The sequence below is a fragment of the Mesoplodon mirus genome (genome assembly GCF_964341445.2).
Source record: "Mesoplodon mirus genome assembly, chromosome: X".
NCBI lineage: Eukaryota > Metazoa > Chordata > Mammalia > Artiodactyla > Ziphiidae > Mesoplodon > Mesoplodon mirus.
This window is the reverse complement of record NC_138981.1, coordinates 101,553,050-101,556,342: the sequence shown is the minus strand read 5'-3', so window position 1 is coordinate 101,556,342 and position 3,293 is coordinate 101,553,050. Positions and strand designations below refer to the sequence as shown.

General features: G+C 39.8%; 1 pseudogene across 1 annotated transcript; it reads left to right on the top strand.

The window, feature by feature from the left end:
- The first annotated feature begins 2,169 nt into the window (after positions 1-2,169).
- On the top strand, positions 2,170-2,529 carry LOC309796775 (small ribosomal subunit protein uS10-like; annotated as a pseudogene). Its single transcript has one exon. The product of its transcript is annotated as a small ribosomal subunit protein uS10-like (transcript).
- The last annotated feature ends 764 nt before the right edge of the window (positions 2,530-3,293 follow it).

The following is a 3,293-nucleotide window of genomic DNA, read 5'->3' as shown; positions in this document are numbered from 1 at the left end:
AGGAGGGGTGGCAGATTGGCTCTGCCTACATCACAGAAGGAATGATTTGTTTGACTTGTGTGCACAGGAGCTTCCGTTTCACTTTGTATCAGAGGGCCAAGCCTCCAGCCCAGTGTAGCTGCATCCTGGAGTAACTGCTCAGCCCCAGGTCCAAAGCGTGGGAACTGGAGTGGGGCCACGAGTCACTCAGCACCGACAAACACAGTAAAGCCCTGCTGTCTGTGTTACAGTGTGGGAGGCAGGGGAAGGCAAGGAGGTTGAGACAGGAGGAGAAGTAGATGGAGTATAGGAAAGAGCATCGGGAGTTCTACGAGGAGAGCTGAGGGTGGATTAGAGAAGATTTGAAGACTAGGTGGCATTTGAATGGTCACTAGGCTTTGGCTAAGCAGAAAAGGGGAAAAGGGAAATCTTAGCAAAGGAAATGGCACAAGCAGAGGAAGATGTCTTCAAAGAACATTAAAGTGGCAGAGCTAAAGAAAGAGAAAGAGGGCATGGAAAGGGAAGCAATACTACAATGTTGTGGTTAAGTCCATAGTCTCTAGAGTCAGGCAGATAGTGAATTGAAGGCCATCTCTGCACTTTACTGTGTGACCTTGGGCAAGTTACTCAACCTATTTGATCCTCTGTTTCCTCAGTGTTCAATGTAATGAATGACATTAATGCCTAATAGGGTGTTTGTGAGTATGAAATGAGATAATCTATTTAAGTGCCTGACACAGTTCTCTATAACTATCCATCTTACTATGAAAGGTAAAAGATTGAAAGAAATTATAATAAAACATTTGTGGTAGTCAGCCCTGGATGGAGGGATTTGGGGTAATTTTTCTCCATTTCATTCTTTCTGTATTTAGTATGTTTTCTTCCACATGTATTCTAATACTAATAATCTCGAAAACATAACATAGGTTTTCATTCTTTTTAAGATTGTGTGAAAAGCAGTAGAGGGCAAGAAGTTCAGAAGAATAGACTGAGGCTAGATCACCAAGCACTTTCTTTTTTTTTTTAATTTATTTCATTAATTTATTTATTTGCTTGTGCCGGGTCTTAGTTGTGGCAGGCGGGCTCCTTAGTTGTGGCATGGGAACTCTTAGTTGCAGCATGCATGTGGGATCTAGTTCCCTGACCAGGGATCAAACCCGGGCCCCCCTGCACTGGGAGCGTGGAGTCTTAACCACTGCACCACCAGGGAAGTCCCACCAAGCACTTTCTTTGTGGCAAGAGTTTCAACTTGTTTCACGAACTCAAAGATTCTATACACATGTTTTAGGCGTTCCATAGATATTTGATTTAATTTTCTACATTAAAAATATTTGTTGAAATATATATTTTGAAACTATAATACATTACATGTTTTAATATGTAATACACAAATATTAACATATGAGAAACATTAAAATAATTTATGCTACCACTTGACTTATTTTGTGGCAGACCTTATAGTAAAGCTACTCTTGCATTCTTGTGCAAATAAGATCTCTTGCAAGATGAACTGTTAAAACTGTTAGCATTTGCTGCTACTTAACTGTAAGAATTTTCTCAATACTGTACAACCAAAATAAAAATTAAAAAAATAAATTGAATGCTAGTATAAGAATGTAGTTCCCGTGGTTACCAGGGGGTAAGGGAGGGGAGGGATAAATTGGAAGACTGGGATTGACATATACACACTACTACATATAAAACAGATAACTAATAAGGACCTACTGTATAGCACAGGGAACTCTACTCAGTACTCTGTAATGGCCTATATGGGAAAAGAATCTAAAAAGGAGTGGATATATGTATATGTATAACAGATTCACTTTGCTATACACCTGAAAATAACACAACAGTGTAAATCAACTATACTCCAATAAAAATGTTTTAAAAAAAGAATCTGGTTTCCTTACCCTTGATTTTAGATTTTTGTGTTTATCAGAAGAGCCTCATTTTTCCTCACTGATTGACTTTATGATCCATAAATGTAATGATTTTTAACTTAGAAAATAAATTCATATTAATAAAATATAATTTTTATCTGTTTTATACATTGGGGTCTGTGTCAGATTTTTGTCTATGAAAGCATTCATCTGATTTGGAATATTTTTAAAAGTCTGGTTCTTCGAGGCAGATGTGGTCACTGCTGCTGCAGAGTGCTGGTCCACCTGGTCAGGAAGCCACGCTGCAGCCATGGCTTTTCAAGACCCCTGAAAGACTCCCCTGGTGCCAGAAGTGGCGACTCACCGAATTAGAATTACCTTAACCAGCCGCAACACAAAATCTTTGGAGAAGGTATGTGCTGACTTGATCAGAGGCCCAAAGTATAAGAATCTCAAAGTGAAAACTAGTTCGGATGCCCACCAAGACTCTAAGAATAACTACAAGGAAAACTCTTTGTGGTGAGGGGTTCTGAGACTTGGGATTGATTTCAGATGAGGATCCACAAGCGACCTCATTACCTTGCACAGCCCTTCTGAGGTTGTTAAACAGGTTACTTCCATCAGTATTGAGCCAGGAGTCAAGGTTGAAGTCGCCATGGCAGATGCTTAAATCAACCTTTTTAATTAATTGATAATCAGTTGCGATTTTTTTTAAGTCTGAAAACCAATATTCAACAGGCATAAGGGAGCCTCTGAAAGTTTGGGGGTAGAAAAGTATAAATCTTAAGTCTTTGCAGTTTTTCTGATAGCAGTGTGAGCTATGGATTGAAGGGGAAAGGGTACAGACTGAAATCATGGAGACCAGTTAGAAGATCACTTCCGAAGTATAGCTGGGAGTGAATAGGGTCTAAACTAGGGGGCAGGGAAATAGACATGGGGAGGAGAAGATGGATGGGAGAGACGCTGAACGTGGGATTGACTTGACTTGACAAGACTTGACAACTGATTAGGCACGAGAGAGGGCAGTCAAAGCTGACATGCTGAGGTTTAAAACATAAGCCCCCAAGACAATGGCAGTCCTGTTCTTTAGATCTTACACAAAGAAAGAGCAGCAGATTTGGGATGCAAGAGCAGGAGATGATGAGTTCAGTTTGGGATACATTGATTTTAAGTGTTTGTGGGCAGAAAAGTGGGAGAGACATCCAATCAGCAGCTGGATTATATTGGTCTAAAGCTCAGGAGATGGTTCTGGGCTGGACACAGAGCTAGAGATTTGGGATTGATCCACTTGGAATCCATGAAGCCCCAAAATTCCTACTGCAAACTGTAAATAGTAGTTTAATTAGATTGCGTGTTACCATTTTGGCCAATACTTTCAAGTTAAAAGGCATATGATAGCAACTTAAATTTTTTTGTTTCATTCTAAATGAAGTA